Source organism: Dendropsophus ebraccatus, chromosome 8 (assembly GCF_027789765.1).
Source record: "Dendropsophus ebraccatus isolate aDenEbr1 chromosome 8, aDenEbr1.pat, whole genome shotgun sequence".
Taxonomy (NCBI): domain Eukaryota; kingdom Metazoa; phylum Chordata; class Amphibia; order Anura; family Hylidae; genus Dendropsophus; species Dendropsophus ebraccatus.
The window spans coordinates 84,965,690-84,982,797 of record NC_091461.1 but is presented as its reverse complement, the minus strand read 5'-3'; positions in this window follow the sequence as shown (position 1 = coordinate 84,982,797).

Here is a 17,108-nt window from a genome sequence, read left to right as displayed (position 1 = left end):
ACTCCTGGGTGAACATGTCAGACATTTGCCGTTGTTTGACCGTCTGCGTCCAACAATGTGCGATGTTCAAAGATTGTGTGGACATTGCCTCAAACTGCTACAAAGGTGAGGTTATGGAAGACCATGGTTTCATGTCATAGGTCATACACAATGACAAGACTTAGCACAGCAAGAAGACACAAGGTAATTATACTCCATCATCAAGGTCTCTACCAGATTGCAAAATATAATGGGGTTTCAAGATGTGTGGTTCAAGCTCTTTTGAAGAAGCATAAGGAATTGGGCAGTATTGAGAACCATAGATGTAGTGACTGGCCAAGGAAGCTCTGCGGGGATCAAAAACCCATCTTGCCTACTTCTGTTCAAAATTAGATGTCCAGCAGTAACCTGAGCTCAGGGCCGGACTGGGACTTAAAATCAGCCCTGGCACTCAAACCTCAGCAGCCTACATACCATATCTTGCCCAATATGGATAGCAGTGAACTATACATGCTTTAGCGATTTCTGCCTTATTCTGCGAATTGGTTCCTCGCTTACGCCCGGGTAGGATGTACCACCAGGTACATCCTCTTTAACCTGACAGGGACAAAACGGCGCCTGATTAATTCTAATGGAACCGCTTCATAGAGGGGAGGGAATTCCCTCCCACTGGGGAAGGGCCGGCCAACCTCCAGTGCTTCAGCACGGCCGAGTAACCATGGATAGAATTGCGCCGTACACGGGAATCGGGCCGCGATTTGAAAAACGGACCGTGGCACCAGCTTGCCTGTGATGGCGCCGTTCTATCTCTGTATCAGATTAAACAGGATGTACCTGGTGGTACATCCTCTTTAAATAAGTGACACCCCACTCCCCCACCATTATGAACACATAAAAATAAAGATACAACATAATCTGCTGGGGATTTTATGTTTTAATTATGTATTTCAGCAGCATATAAACTGCAATAGATTAGGGAATCTGTGAGGTCTATACCAGATACAAAGCTGTAGATCCCAGCAGACAAATGTGGGGGAGTGACTGACCCTTTTGTTCAGTGCAAACTTTTAAAAGCCTTCTTTTTATTAGCAGCTGAAGTGTCACAGAGGCGGAGCCGAGCCACAGCAGCACCTCCTGTTCTGACTGATTGAGATACAGGGCAGCGCTGCAGCTGTCATCGTGACACCTCAGCTGGTAATTAAAAGGATGATTACAAAAAGTTTACACTGGACTAAGGGTCCTATCACTTATATCTCCCCCTCCGCATACCTGTTTAGGGGGATCTACAACTCCATTCTTGGTATGGACCTCATAGATTCCCTTTAAATAGGGAAAAACAAGGCTGCTTTCTTCCAGAAACAGTGCCACTCCCCTCCTCAATGTGTGCGCTATTGCGGCTGAATTCCATTGAAGTAAATGGAGTTGATACACCACACACAACCTAAGGGCAGGTGCTGTTTTTGGAAGAGATGTTATGTATGTGCAATCCAAGATATCAAAGAACTGCTAGATATCTGTTTTATATTGGATCTATCTATCTCATCTATCTATCCACCTGTCGCATAACTATCAATAATTTCTCTCTCTCGTATCTATCCACATGGCAACAGCAGTGATCAGAGGTGTAGGGATCCAGAGCAAATTGTAATATATTCAAAAAACAAACACATTAAGTAATACCGTCATAGCATGATCACTCTCACCACCAGACAGGGAGTGCATAATACAGTTGTACTGTTACTGAATAAAAGCACTATATAAAGACCAATATTCTCCCTAAGCACTGACCATATAGTAGTAGATCCTAACTGTATAAAGGTTCTGAAAACCATAAACAGTAAGTGATTATAGTGCAGTTACATCCTGTTACTCACATGAGGCGTCTTCTCTGCATGGATTGCAAGTGAGGTTTTTTTCTAAAGTTGTTCACTTTTCCTTTTCTTCTCCATCTGGCCCGGGTACCATGAAGTTTTCTCTGGCCATGACTCGTCTCCACAGGATCTGCCAGAGAAACATTTTAGGCTCCTCACTCCAGAATCCTCCACATCTATATAAAAATTCCCCAAGCGTATTGCTTCACATAGTAACTGTGCTCTCTCTGTGTCCTCATATAAGCAGTTAGGCTAAGTCTGTGGCTCCAAATAGTAGTCTGGCCCCTCTGCACACACCCATGTGTTCCCATACAGTAATAGGTCTTCCCTATAGTAGTTTAGGACCACTCTGTGCCCTATATGCCCCCTCTGTGCTCCCATATATTGAGGGCCTCTTCCCTATCCACACATAGTATTAGATATCATGTCACTTTGTGCCTGCGTAAAGCATAGGGCCCCACTATACCCCCATATAGTATAGGTTCTCTCTAAGTCTTCATATAGTATTGGTCCCTTGTAAAGTATAGGCCCCTTCAGTGCCCTTGTATAGTATAGGCCCCTTCAGTGCCCTTGTATAGTATAGGCGCCTTCAGTGCCCTTGTATAATATAGCCCATTCAGCGCCCCTGTATAGTATAGACCTCCAGTGCAACAGACCTACATAGTAAAGGGCCCCTGTGCTGCACTCCCTATATAATGTCCCTTCTGTGCTGCAGTCCCTATATAATATAGGGGTCCCTGTGCTGCAGTCCCTGCATGATATAACCTCCCCCCCATGCTGCAGTATAATATAGCCTCCTGTGGCACAAACAAAAAAGGCCTCCCTGTCCCTTTGTACTATCCCCATGAAAAAATAGTCACCACCTGCTGTGCAGCCCCCATATAAGAAAAAAAAAAAAAAGTATACTCACCTCTTCCTCCTTGCTCAGGTCCCCAGCGGCATCTTATTCCTCCCGGTTCTGGTACCAAGCTGTGTCCTCTTTCTCCTGGCTGCGGTCCTCAGCGGCGTCTTGTTACTCCTGGCTCCGGACGCCAGCTGCATCTTCTTCCTGTCAGCTTCTGTCCCCAGCAGCTGGTGCGCGGCGTCGGCGTCCTAAACGTTCTCCAGGATCCTCTGCGGCGCGTTGGCAGGTGACGTCAGCCGTCAGGGGGAGGGTCCAGCAGACGTGCCTGCGCGGAGCACGTCTGCTTCACAAAAGTATATTTTAAGGGGGCAGAGCAGCAATAAAGCGGCAAGCTGGTGGCCGCGGCCCTATAGGTGTTCTTGGAAAGGGTGAGGGGGGATTAGGGTTGGTGGTGAGGGGGACCGAACCATATGCCGGCCCAGCTCAAGTGTGGCAGAGGCTGAATGAATAGCGCGGCGGCTGGCCGCGCTGTTCTTTCAGCCACTGCAGAGGGCCGGCGCATATGGGAAAGACGGCCCACTGATTAGTAATCTGGTCGGCCCAGCAGGCATTTGCCCGGTAGAACAGATTACCAATCCAGGCCTGCATGAGCTCCAAACTGGCAGTAACCAATGGGACCCAGGTACACCCATGTACTATTTGGAGAAGTCTGGCCAGAAGTTTATGGTCTTCAATAAAGAATTGTGACCAAAATCCATGCCTTCAATGTGGACACAAAGCCATGCAACACAAGTATGCACAAATGCATAGGAACTGGGTTGCTGAAAAATGGATGCTGGTACTTGACTGATGATTCAAAATATTAAAATATTTAGCTGTAACAAGGCAGATTGTTTGTTGCCATTGCTCACCATTGCTCCTGCAGGTAGAATGGGATAAATAGGAGGTACTTGCCATGTGTGCACAGGTGCTTGCTGCTAATTGGGGTCACATGGGTCTTACAAGGAGCAGTGCTAACCACTCAGAAAAGGGAGAAAAGCAAAATACGAACATGGAGAGAGAAATGGTTTGATCAAATTATATACCAATTATATACTTGGCGTTTGTTTTTAGATGTAGCCGAGAGGCATTAGTGTCAGCCATAAACGTGAGGTGCAGCAGCTCTTTTCTCTCTCAATGTCGTATTTTACTTTTCTCCCTTTTCTAAGTGGTTAGCACTCCTCCTTGTAAGACCCATGTGACCCCAATCAGCAGGAGGCTCCTGTGCACACATGGCAAGTACCTCCTATTCTTCCCATTCTACCTGCAGGAGCAATGGTGAGTAGTTAGACCTTGTTCACACCTGTGTTGCTTGGTGGCAGCTTTCTCCTCCAGTGGCGCCTGCTGGATTTGGGGGGGGGCCTTGGGGTTTGGTCCTGTGACATTGGGGTTGCAGGGCCATTCTGTGGCCTCCCTTCCCTGCTTGCGCTTGCTTTGCGGGGTTGGCAGTCGCAGAGTGTTGAGTTAGTGAAGGTACTCATGTGAACCAGGGGACCTGCTCGTGGTTAAAGTATACCTGTCAGCACATCCTCTTACCCATCAGCAGTGAATTCCTCTCTGTGGCTGGAAGTTTGGGTATTCATAGCTACTAGTACCCTAAGACTGTAATGTTTGCGACCCCCATTCTGATCCGGTGGCGGTCACACGCATTATGGTCTCAGCATGTTTACAGCTATGCCTTCCAACTGATCGGGTAAGAGGACAGGCTGACGGGTACACTTTAAGGCTATGTTCACACTACGTATATTTGAGGCTGCATGTTTGAGGCTGTATAGCAACCAAAACAAGGAGTGGATTGAAAACACAGAAAGGCTCTGTTCACATAATGTTGTAATTGAGTGGATGGCCGTCATTTAATGGCAAATATGTGCTGTTATTTTAAAACAACGGCTGTTGTATTGAAATAATGGAAGTTATTTACCGTTATATGGCGGCCATCCACTCAATTTCAACATTGTGTGGACAGATCCTTTCTGTGTTTTCAATCTACTCCTGGTTTTGGTTGCTATGAGGACCGGACATGAGGACCAAATACAGCCTGAAATATACATAGTGTGAACCCAGCCTAAGGGTACAAACCCACACACCGTATACGCAGCAAATACGCAGCAGATTTGATGGTTTAGATTTGATGCTGTGTTCAGTTATTTAGATCTAATCTGCTGCGTATTTGCTGCGTATCGCAGCAGTAAATACGCTGTGTATACGGTGTGTGGGTTTATACCCTAACAAAACAAAGGGTGCTGCATCCATGTTCTGTTCAATAGTTAAATTTGACATAATCCATTGCTAATTTTCATTTGCTTTCTAGCGCAGCATTATTTCCCCGCTCAGAGACCACCCTGGTCTTGCTAAGCATTAATATTACTTTGCTTCTAACATTCTAGGTACAGCATGTTTAAATAGACCATAACTGTTGAATATCTATGTGAGAAGCTTCTTATAGAGATACAAGAGAGTGAGCTTTGGTGTATCCAGATGCGTTAGTGATTTTTATACTAAGCACTATATTGGTACAGTATATAGAGACCTTAAGGAACACAGAAACATAATGCACAGCACCTTATATTAATATACTGAGGCAATATGGTTTGCTCAAATTATATACCAACATTCTGGCTGTGGTTTTTAGATGTAGCCGAGAGGCATTAGTGTAAGCCATAGGTGCAGCAGCTCTTTTCTCTCTCCATGTTGTATTAAACATGGATATATGGCTGTATCCTTGTTTTCCAGTAAGCCTTAGGGCTGCATCCAACTTTTGCAGCCACCAATAATCAAATGCCACATGCCCAGTTTCGCTTAACTCTAAGGGTCCATTTACACAGAAAGATTATCTGCCAAAGATTTGAAGCCAAAGCCAGGAATGTATTTGAAAAGAGGACAAATATCAGATTTTTCTTTATGACCTTATCTCTGTTTATAGTCTGTTTCTAGCGTTGGCTTCAAATCTTTGGCAGATAATCTTTTAGATAATCCTTCTGTGAAAATATACCCTTATAGGTATCCATCTTGCAATACCAACAGAGGTGTCTGGCTCTATATTTGTTCTGGAACAAGACACCGAACATCCAGCCAATGTTATTAAGAACTATATTCAGCAAAAAGAAGAACAAGGAGTCCTGGAAGGGATGATATGGCCCCCACAGATCTCTGATGTCAGCATCGAGTTTGTCTTGGATTAAATGAAGACACAGAAGGCGCACACCTACTGTACATACACAATTCTGTGGTTAGTTCCCCAAGATGGTTAGAACAATCTCCCTGTTGAGTTCATTGTAATAGGCTGGGTTCACACACAGTATATTTCAGGCAGTATTTGGTGCTCATGTCAGGTCCTCATAGCAACCAAAACCAGGGGTGGATTGAAAGCACAGAAAGGCTCTGTTCACATAATGTTGTAATTGAGTGGATGGCCGTCATTTAATGGCAAATATTTGCTGTTATCTTAAAACAATGGCCGTCGTATTGAAATAATGGAAGTTATTTACTGTTATATGACGGCCATCCACTCAATTTCAACATTGTGTGACACAGATCCTTTCTGTGTTTTTAATCCACTCCTGGTTTTGGTTGCTATGAGGACCTGACATGAGGACCAAATACTGCCTGAAATATACTGTGTGTGAACTCATAAAGCTGTTAGTAAGTGTACCAAGAAACACTGATGATGTTTTGAAGTCACGGTCACACCAAATATTCCTCTGATTGAGATTTGTTCTTCGGGAGGCAGCCACCTAGCACCAGCTGATCAGCTGATCAGTGGTGCCGTCAGCGGTTGCTCCCGCGGGCTTACCTCTGAATTTTTCCGTCGGCAATGGAGGAGGACGGGTTCTCCATAGCAGCGTCTGTAGGAGGAGAAATCTCTCCACACAGCAAGAGAGTGGTGTCCGACTCCTCCTCCACATCTTCAAAGGACATTGAATCATTCTCAGACCTTAAAAAACCGACACCTCAAGAGACCCTTTTGTTCGGAGGGTCGGTCCTATATGTCCCATGGACAGACTCGTCGATACAACCAGGGACAAGCCAGAAAGTTCTATGCAAGAGGAACAAACTACAACCACAGGGGAGGTTTTCAAAGAACATCCTCCACAAAAAGAACATCTTCAGGTGAGCATAGAAACTGTAATTCCATCCTGGGTTTATGGGAACTCTAGGTTGAGGTTAAAAAAAAATGAAACTTGTGCAACTTTTGTACCATTGGAATGTTATGGTGTTTTGCCTTTCAATAGCGCTTTCAAATGCTTTGACAAGAATGCTAAAAGGTGTCGTTACCCATACAAGAGCAAAGGGCATAGTATGCATACTAGTATTTCACCAAAGAGAGGAACACTTATTACTTCAGTGAGAAGTTATACCTTCCCTTCCAAACAAAACAGGCTTTACCATAAACACAAAGAAGTCGGTGCTATCACCGACCAGAATGGTGGTGTTCTTAGGTTTACAAATAGAGACTACACCATTCCAAATCAGTGTTCCCACCGCCAAGTGGGACAAAATAAAAGAAACAGTAAGCGCCAGTCTCAGAAAGGGAAGAATAAGAGAGCTCAGAGAGACAGCAAGTCTAATAGGGAAAATTGTAGCAATGCAACCAGGGTTCAATAGCACCTACACTCTGCAGATGAACACAGATCTGGTTAGGGAGTCTGTTAACACAAAGTTATCCGTGGAGCAGGATAGTCAAATTCCTGTTAGAAATGTGAGAAGAGTAGAGTTCCATAATCTAGCTAAACAGCCCACTACCATCCCCAATAAAAACTCCACCACCAGATATCACAGTCAAAACAGACACATCCTTACTAGGAAGGGGAGCTTCCTAGGTACCTGGTCAGAAAATGAAAAATCCCTTCACATAAACGTATTAGAGCTTTGAGCAGCACGGTTAGCATGCCAGACGTTACTAAAGAAACACCCCCACCAACAGTCTGTTCTAATTTAGATGGACTGCAGGACTGCAATTGCATATGTGAACAAGATGGGGGCACAAAATCAAAGAAACTATGCTTAGAAGTACAGTAAAACCTCGGTTCCCGAACACCTCGGTATTCGAACAATTCGGTATTCGAACTAAATTTCCCCCTGATGTTTTGCTTGGTACTCGAACATTGCTCGGTCTCAACAAAATCAGGGGGATAACTGAGAGCTGACAGAGGTGTTCTGGAACAGTAAGAGGCAGGAGTGGGCGGCAATTTAAACTTGCCGCCGCGCTCCTGCTCCTCTCAGCTGCAGGGGACACCCTGTAAAGAAGTGGGGAATCCCATCATAATGAGGGGAATCTCTGCTTCTTTACAAGGTGTCCCCCGCAGCTGAGAGGAGCAGGAGCACAGCGGCAAGTTTAAATAGCCGCCCGCTCCTGCCTCTGAATGCGGGGATGCGTGTAAAGAAGCCGGCTCCCTGCACTGTCCTGTCTCTCCCCACATGCCCCCCCCCCCCCCCCCCCGCGCCAGCCCGGAGCGCTTCCTATGCTTACCCAGCCGGTACTCTTCTATAGCCTGCGGCGCGCCCGCAGCCTCGCTCACCAGCTTCTTAACTTCTTCCTCCTGCTGCTCCCCGCCGCCTCTGCAGACTCTCCTTCACCCTGCCGAGGCGGTGGGGAGCAGCAGGAGGAAGAAGCTAAGAAGCTGGTGAGCGAGGCTACAGGCGCGCCACAGGCTATAGAAGAGTACCGGCTGGGTAAGCATAGGAAGCGCTCCGGGCCGGCGGGGGGATGTGGGGAGAGACAGGACAGTGCAGGGAGCCGGCTTTTTTACACGCTGTGCCCGCATTCAGAGGCAGGAGCGGGCGGGTATTTAAACTTGCCGCCGCACTCCTGCTCCTCTCAGCTGCACCTGACCCACGGAGTGTAAGAACCAGTTAATCACATTTACATTGTTCCCTATGGGAACTTACAGCTCGGTTCTCGAACTGCTCGGTTCTGGAACAGCCATCCAGAACCAATTATGTTCGAGAACCGAGGTGCCACTGTATTGGAATTCTGGGCCTGGGCTTTAGACAACAGGATAGACCTGAGAGCACAATATGTTCCAGGCCAAACGAAAGAAGTAGTGGATGCCTTGTCCAGGCAGAAGCTAACACTGACAACTGCCTCACTTACAGAGGACAAGTTCTTTATGATCAACCAGAGATTTGGCAGGAGGGAGATAGGTCTCTTTGCATTTGAGACATCCGCAAAGTCCCCAAAATTTGTGGCCAGAGTATGGTCTCCAAGAGCGTGGAGGATAGATGCACTATCCTTTCCATGGTCAGACCTACAGAATCTCTTACATTACTTTCACAGACACTACTGAAAGAGGAACAGATCTCTCAATTATTACTAGTATACCCAGTTTGGACCTCCAGACCTTGGTATGCCAAACTTTACAACATGGTGATAGAGAGGAAACTGCCCTTAGGAATGACATCAGAATGCTTACATGGTCCAAAGGACCTGCTGGCCCAACCTCCTCAGCTAATGTGGATAGCAGCATCAATCAGCTGTTCACATACCCGCAGCTCACAGAACAAGCAAACAATCTAATAAATTGGTCCCTTAGACCAAAAACACAATCTAGATATAGATCCATTATTCAGGAGTTCCACAAATGGACATCGGAATGGGATGACAATACACAGTCTCCACCAAACTTGTGGTCGGCCTTGGAGTTCCTGGCGTTAAAATTTCAATCAGGTATTGCATTAAATACACTCAAAACAATAGGTGAAGCACCAGCTGTTACCAGACCTCACTAGTAATAAACTGTATCTCAGGCTTCTAAAAGGCGCGGTGGTGGCTAGACCCACACTACCTAAATACGATTAAACTTGGGATGTTGACCACCTACTAAAATATTTAGCCAACCTAACAGAAACAGAATTGTCTGTACGTATGACAGGCATCAAATTGGCTTGTTTATTGGCCTTAGCATTGCCAGATCCATGGAGCTTACATTAATTCACATTAATGAACCATGGTTCTCACCCACTCCTAAAGGGTTTCATATAACTCTTAAAGGGCAAACTAAAACTGCGAGAATAGACAGTAGCCCTATAGAGATAGACCTAACCAGCGACTCAGAGGACCAGCAACCGTCAACACTCAGTCAAACCGTCAATCAGAGGCTGGATTCCCCAAGCCATGAAAAGCGCTGGAGTCAATACAGATAAATTCAAAGCACACTCCCTATGAGGCACAGCTGCTTCAAGAGCAGCAGCAAGAGGGGTACCCCTAATTTCTGATCTAAGATGAGCCAGATGGAAATCCGAGGAGACCTTCGTAAAACATTACTGGCGTCCATCAGATTTAGAGACGAATCAAATTTATGAGAGCAACAACCAGGTGTGTGCTGATCTACTCATCAGCTGGTGCTAGGTGGCTGCCTCCCGAAGAACAAAACACAGTTTGCAGGAATCTATGATCTGCAGACTGCATTTGTTCTAGGGAATAGGTCAGCCACCTGGGAACAGCACCCACCTTCCCAATCCCAGATTTTATCCTGTTAGTTCTCTCTAGAATGTACTCATTTTAGTTAATACGGTTGAAAAAAGACACATGTCCATCAAGTTCAACCAAGGAGGGGATGGGTACAGGGAAGGGGGAGGGGTGATAGGTTCTATACATATGCATTTATACAGCTGGGAGCTATGTCCTACTAATCTTGTGACCGCTTGCGGTCACAAGATTGATAGGACAGTGCTCCCCCGGCTGATGCGCGCTCCCTGGGAATTCCCCAGCAGAGCACGCATCAGTGACCTCTGCGTCAGCCGTCGGCCTTGTACTTCCGGCACAGGGAGGAAGTACCGGCCCCAGCGCGCGCTGAAGTCACTGGTGTGTGCGGTGCCGGTGACTTTCCAAGAGAGGGTGCATTGGCCGGGGCGACGATGGAGAGACGAGAGCCGCGGCGGGGGAACGAGGAATAGGGGAGTTGTGTGTGTGGGGTTTTTTTTTAAAAGGGGGGAGACAACATAAGGGGACAATCAATAGGGGGACATCTATAAAGGGGAAATTAACAAGGGGGCAATCTATAGGGGGGCATCTATAAGGGGGCAATCTATAGGGGGCAATCTATAAGGGGGGAGACAACAAGGGGGCAATCTATAGGGGGGCATCTATAAGGGGGCAATCTATAGGGGGCAATCTATAAGGGGGGAGACAACAAGGGGGCAATATATAGGGGGGAATTTATAAGGGGGTAGACAACAAGGGGGCAATCTATAGGGGGGAGACAACAAGGGTGCAATCTATAGGGGGGATCTATAAGTGGGGAGACAACAAGGGGGAAATCTATAGGGGAGGCATCTGTAAAGGGGTATACAACATAAGGGGGCAATCAATAGGGGAAGCATCTATAAGGTGTGAGACAACAAGGGGGCAATCTATAGGGGGGCATCTATAAGGGGGGAGACAACAAAGGGGCAATCTATAGGGGGACATCTATTAGGGGGAGACAACAATGGGGCAATCATAGGGGGGGAGACAAGGGTGCAATCTATCGGGGAGGCATCTGTAAGGGGGGAGACAACATAAGGGGGCAATCAATAGGGGAGGCATCTATAAGGGGGTAGACAACATAAGGGGGGCAACAACATAAGGGGGCAATCTATAAGAGGGGGACAACATAAGGGGGTAGACAACATAAGGGGGCAATCTATAAGAGGGGGACAACATAAGGGGGCAAGCTATAAGGGGGGACAACGTAAGGGGGCTATCTATAAGGGGGACAACAAGGGGGGCGATCTATAAGGGGGCAATCTATAAGAAGATACAACATAAGGGGGCCATCTGTAAGGGGGATGGACAACACAGGGGGGCCATCTATAAGGGTGACAATACGGGGGCCATCTATAAGGGGATGAACAACATGGGGGCCATTCATAAGGGGTACAACACAGAGGGGCCATCTGTAAGAGGGGTAGAGGGGACAACATGGGGGGAATCTGTAAGAGGGGCAGAGGGGACAACACAGGGGGGCCATCTGTAAGAGGGGCAGAGGGGACAACATGGGGGGGGCATCTGTAAGGGAGACTACAAAGAGGGGACCATTTATAAGGGAGGGCTACAGAGAGGGGGGCCATATACCATAGGGGGACTACACAGAGGTTGGTTCTTAAGGAGATCCACATAGGGCCATATATAGGAAAGTCCAAACAAGGGGCCATCTTCAAGGAGGCTACACAGGGGGGGGCATATACTATAAGGAGGTCACATAGAGTCAGCCTACCCCCTAAATAAGGGTGTAAAGGGGCCAATACAGATGTGCAGTTAGTATAGAGATGATGATGGTGCCAGAGTGAGGAGACTAATATGTCTGTCTGGCAAATTCTGTGGATTCGTGGCTCGAAGAAGTTCTCATGATGACCCAGGACGGATGGAGAAGAAGATAAAAAGGGAAGAACTCCGATCAGAGAAGACGTCTCCTGTGAGTCACTGGATATAACTTCACTGTAATGTATATGGTGTATAGAACCTGTGTAGGGCTGGCTCTACCTCTATAGTGATCTGTGTACAGAGGATTCTATTCAGTAGTGGCAGTGGTTTTAGTCAGTATGTGGTGGTGTTGTTCAGTATCAGTGGTGGTGTTAGTCAGTATGTGGTGGTGTTATTCAGTAGCAGCAGTGGTATTAGTCAGTATGTGGTGGTGTTAGTAGCAGCTGCGGTGTTAGTCAGTATGTGGTGGTGTTAGTTAGTATGTGGTGGTATTAGTCAGTATGCAGTGGTATTAGTCAGTATGCGGTGGTAATATTTGTTACTTGTAATCTGGTACTGTGTTTTATTGGATTTAGTATACTGATTTGGTCAGTAACAATATGATAGTGATGGTAGTGGTTGTGGTGTGGCGGTAATATTTGTGAGGGTCGGGTGATGGGTGCTGGATATTGTCTGGAGGAGTAGGAGCTTTATAACACCTTGAGCGGGTCTCAGCAGACCCCTTGTGTGTGTGTGTGTGTGGGGGGGGCGCCGAAAAAAGTTTCGCACAGGGCGCTAATTACCTTAAGGCCGGCCCTGCATTTATATTATTTTGGTCTAAGAACTTGTCTAGGCCGGTTTTGAAGCCCTCTACTGTTTTTGCTGTGACCAGATCCTGTGGTAGACTGTTCCACAGATTCACAGTTCTCATGGTAAAGAAGGCTTGTCGCCTCCGGAGATTGAACCTTTTTTTTCTCCAGGCGGAGACAATGCCCTCTTGTCCTTTGAGGGGGTTTACCTGGAACATCTTTTCCCCATATTTCTTGTAGGGGCCATTTATATATTTAAATAAGTTAATCATATCTCCCCTTAAACGTCTCTTCTCCAGACTAAACAAATGTAATTCTTTTAATCTCTCCTCATAACTAAGATGCTCCATTCCCCTTATTAGTTTAGTTGCCCGTCTTTGTACCCTCTCCAGCTCTAGAACATCCTTTTTATGAATTGGGTTCCAAAAATGGACAGCATACTCCAGATGAGGCCGCACCAAGGCTTTATAAAGCGGTAATATTATATCCCTGTCCCGAGAGTCCATGCCTGTTTTAATGCATGACAATATCCTACTGGCCTTAGAAGCAGCTGACTGACATTGTGTGCTGTTCTGTAGTCTATTATCTACAAGTACACCCAGATCCTTCTCCATCAGCGACTCTCCCAGAGTAACTCCCCCCAGGACATATGATACATGCGGGTTATTAGTACCCAGGTGCATAACTTTACATTTATCCACATTGAACCTCATTTGCCAAGTGGACGCCCAAACACTCAGAGTGTCTAAGTCATCCTGCAACATCTGCACATCTTCCATAGACTGTACTGTACTACAAAGCTTGGTGTCATCTGCAAAGATTGAAACATTGCTGTTAATTCCATTCTCAATATCATTAATAAACAAGTTAAACAGAAGAGGGCCCAGTACTGACCCTTGGGGTACACCACTTATTACCGGGGACCATTCGGAGTAGGAATCATTGACCACCACTCTCTGGGTACGATTATAAAGCCAGTTTTCAATCCAGTTACACATTAAACTTTCCAAACCGATAGACTTTAACTTACCCATCAGACGTCCATGAGGAACTGTGTCAAACGCTTTTGCAAAATCCAGGTACACGATATCCACAGCTGTGACGCCATCCAGGCTTCTACTTACCTCTTCATAGAAACATATCAGGTTGGTTTGACAGCTTCTGTCCTTAGTAAAACCATGCTGGTTATCAGTTATAATACTATTAGCCACTACATATTCCTGGATGTAGTCCCTTATAAGCCCCTCAAATAGTTTCCCCTACAATGGACGTTAAGCTTACAGGTCTGTAGTTACCTGGGGAAGTTCGAGAGCCCTTTTTGAAGATCGGCACTACATTTGCCTTGCGCCAGTCCCTCGGCACAATACCAGTAAGCAAAGAATCACTGAATATTTCATACAAGGGTAGAGAAATTACAGAACTGAGTTCCCTAAGAACTCTGGGGTGCAATCCATCAGGCCCTGGAGCTTTGGTTACATTGAGTTTATTTAATTTATCTTGGACCATATCTATAGTAAACCAGTTCAGTACATTACATGTGTTAGCAGCACTGGCCCCACCCACCACAGTACTGGCCCCACCCACAACAGCCCCATCCTCTTCTTTTGTATATACAGAACTGAAGAAGCCATTAAGTAACTCAGCTTTCTCCTAATCCCCAGTTATTGATTCCCCATCGCCATTATTTAGGGGTCCTACATGCTCTGACCTTGGTTTTTTTGCATTAATATATTTGAAGAATTTTTGTGGGTTTCTTTTGCCATCTATGGCTACCTGCCTTTTATTGTGAATTTTTGCTTCTTTTATCACATTTTTACAGGTTTCCTCATTTTAGGATTCACCAAGAACCAGAAATAGAATGTACAACAGGGTCAGACCGAGACCAAGAAATGAGCGAACTTTAGTTGGGAAGACTTAGCATTGGTTTCCAAGAAAGAATGGAAGCTTCACGTCGGAAGATAAATAATGTCAATGGTTAAAACTGATTAGACAAAAAAAAAAAGAAACTCGTAATAAAGAGTTAAAATATAATTTCTTTTTCTATAACAAGTTATACTGTTGAATAAATTCATGAAGCATTCATGGTCGTGTTGTTTAGAAAAAAAAAAGTGTTCTAGAGTGATTAGGTGAGGTAACCATGCCTTCCAAGAAAAATTCTGTGGTAAGCCCGTGTAAGCACGGGCTTACCCCACGTGACCGCTTACAAATGTCCGCGCAGCTCCAGAGTTCAGGGGATTTATGTAGAGGCGCACTGCCTTTACATAAATCCTGGTCGCACGTAGCCCTTCTGTGCAAAGATTTTGAAACCTACGCCAGCTCAGAGCTGGCGTAGGTTTCAGTGTCATTTTTTCACCAGAAAAATGATAAATGCGGCGCACACAGAGGCCCCCTCTATGTTCTGCCGCATCCCCTCTCCGCCACACTGGCGAAGATGGGGCAGATGTTAACAAAATATTCGCAAAAATACTTTTTGCGAATATTTTGAAGCCAATCTGCCCCATCGGCGCCAAAAAAAGCTATATTCGCCTTTTCATACATGTCCCCCATAGACTATATGGACACCTATACATTACAACTACAGAAGCTTTAGGCATTAACATGCAGTTGGTCTCCACTTTGCAGTAATAACAGAAATGCTTTCTTTCAGATTCTAGTGGGTGTCTGTAGGAATGTTTGCCAATTCATCTATCCACAAATTTGTGAGGTCACACACTGATTTTGGAAGAGAGGACCTTGCTCACAATTTCCATTCCAGTTTATCCCAAAGGTGTTCATTGGGGTTGAGGTCAGACCAAACCCAGGGGCATATACAGGATTTTTTTAAGCAGGATGGGGGGGAGCATTTTTCATCTCAAACATTCAAAAGATTTCAAACATTTTTGCTTAACGGTAATAGACTTAGGTGGCCTAACAGTATTAGGAACGTTGGTTGACAGAAATAAATGTTATATTTAGGCTTGCTGTTTCTATAGCTGCTGGTAAGAAGGAAGCCTTATTGTGCAGGGCTGAAGGAGGGTGGAATGAGAGAGGCCGGCAGGGATGCACCTCCTCTGGGCCTGCACTGGGACAGAGACTTAAATGGTTATTACATATTAAGATACAAGATATGAAGGAAAAGTGTGTAGGAGCTGAGCAGATATGCCATTGCCTTTTACTGCATTTGTTGCTAGGTAGAATAGGGGAAGGGAAGAGCAGTATGGCAGTAGGAACTCCTCAGGGCAGACAGAGGATATTTCCTTGTTCTAAGACAGTGTGCTGAAAATACATGGGAGAAGAAGCAGTGTTTTGTAGATTCTGGGCATAAGGCCTATTATCTTGGAGAATCTGTGTTTTATTTTAACCAAAATGTTCTTGTAAGAGATGGTATTAGTCATTGTAGAAGCAGCAGCAGAGAAAACATTTCTTTCATCCATTTAAATAGCCTCTTTAAATAAGTATCCATCTATAAGATCCGCACTTGTTTACAGTGAGCGTTGGGTCATGTGTGTCATTGGGTTCTAACAAAGGACACTATTGTCACCTGCCACGAGAGGAGAGCGACTTACAGCAGTGCCAAAAGGGACACAATAGAAGCAAAAGATGATAATAATGGTATATGTTAAACGCTATTAACTATATTTCAGGACTTTTGGTGTTTAAGTAATTCCTGGGATAACCTCTCTAAGTAGTTTTATATGGTAGGGTACACAGAAAGCACAGTTCTTTTGCTTTTCATGACATACATAACAGTAAATGGCCGAGGTAAACTAAGAGTATTAGTAATACAGAAAACACATCTAATCTGGGCTTATGTACACCCCTTAGCCATGTCAACGCTGCAGATTATTCTATAGAATCTTTTTTCAAGGGGTTTTGGAAATTTTGATAAGGTGACATTTAGATAGAAGATAGAGTGCCAAACTGGATTCCCTATCATGGGAAGGTACATCTACACTATAGTATTTACATACATTTCACAATGTACAGTAGCAACCTTTACTGCCTGTTTGCTGTGTACTACAAATACAATAATCCACTTAAAAAAAAAGCTTGTTCAAATAATAATAATCCTTTATTTTATTATCTAAAAATATCATTTTTTTTCACAGAGACAAATGCAAGCACTGATAGTCGAAGGACAGAAAAGGCTTCTATTGGAACATTGCATCCAGCTTGTTTTATTCCTCATTGCTGGTAGTTTCCATGGAAATAATGTTACATGCACAGATGGGTTCCCTCCTCTGCAGTCTGTGTTCTTGAATGTACCATGGTAAGGATGAAGCACAATGTCTGCTTATTTGCTCAGTGGAGAGAATGATGCTAACATAGACACCATCCACTAATTCATTTAAAATCTCATATGTGTTATCACTGGGGAGGAGTTAAAGGGGACAGTGCTCTGTGGACTTCAACAGAAATCAACA